Source organism: Kryptolebias marmoratus, linkage group LG7, assembly GCF_001649575.2.
Source record: "Kryptolebias marmoratus isolate JLee-2015 linkage group LG7, ASM164957v2, whole genome shotgun sequence".
Lineage (NCBI taxonomy): Eukaryota > Metazoa > Chordata > Actinopteri > Cyprinodontiformes > Rivulidae > Kryptolebias > Kryptolebias marmoratus.
In genome coordinates, this window is record NC_051436.1 from 9,803,600 (window position 1) to 9,804,576 (window position 977).

A 977-nucleotide genomic window follows, 5' to 3' on the forward strand; every position below is an offset into this window, starting at 1 on the left:
GGGGGGGGGGGGGGGGGTCTCGCAGCAGTGCTCAGCTGGTGCGAGTCAGTGATCTGAGTCGCACACGAGACTGAGCAGCAGCGGAGGAGGAGGAAGAGGAGGGGGAGCGGTGTGGTTCAGCATGTGAGAGTCACACCAGCCGGGCCGTTGAACTTTAGTTCTCATAAGGCTGCAGTTTACAGCCAGTTAATGCCAGAGCAGGGAAGTTTTTTTTTTTTTTTTTTTTGGGGGGGGGGAAAACGTGTCCGAGGTGTTTTATAGGGTTATAAAACCCACGGCGTGATTTTCAGCCCCCGTGCACGCGTCTCGAAACCTGCCCTCAGCGCGACAGACGCGTCATCACTCCCGCGGAGACGAACTCCGCCGTCTCACCTGCCGCTAATTCAGCCAAGAGCGAGGGAGCGTCCGCTGCTCCCTGGACTGCTTCCAAACACTTCCACCACATTAGATTCCCAAACGGCCATTACTCTCCCTGCCTGGGCTGTCTCCTCCAGACGGCTCGTCGTCTGCTCCCTCGGCCCCGCGGACATGACAGAAATCCAAACGCGAGGCCGCAGACAGTTGGGGTTATCGACAAGCCGATCTCGTCACGATTCGCCAATCAGCATTCGGACTCGTCAGAGAACGAACCCGAGGTCAAGCTGCTCACAAAACCTGATGGAGGACAAAAGTCGGAGCATTGAATAAAGGAAGTTCTTTTTGTTCCGTTAAAGGAAACACCTCACTGTGTGAAAGGAGGTGCAGGATGATGGGCTTAACTGGAGCTACCGACACGGTTGTGTCGGTGCTACGATGTCATCAGAAGGAGGGAACTCACACCTGCCCAAACTGTCGAAGCTGTTCCCCCCCCAACCCCGTCACCTAGGCTGCATTGCCCCCCTCCGGGTGCCGGTGTTCGGTTACGAAGCGACGACAATAATCAGATTATCGGCTTCGATCGGATACACCCCCCCCCCCTTCAGACAACAAGTTAGAAC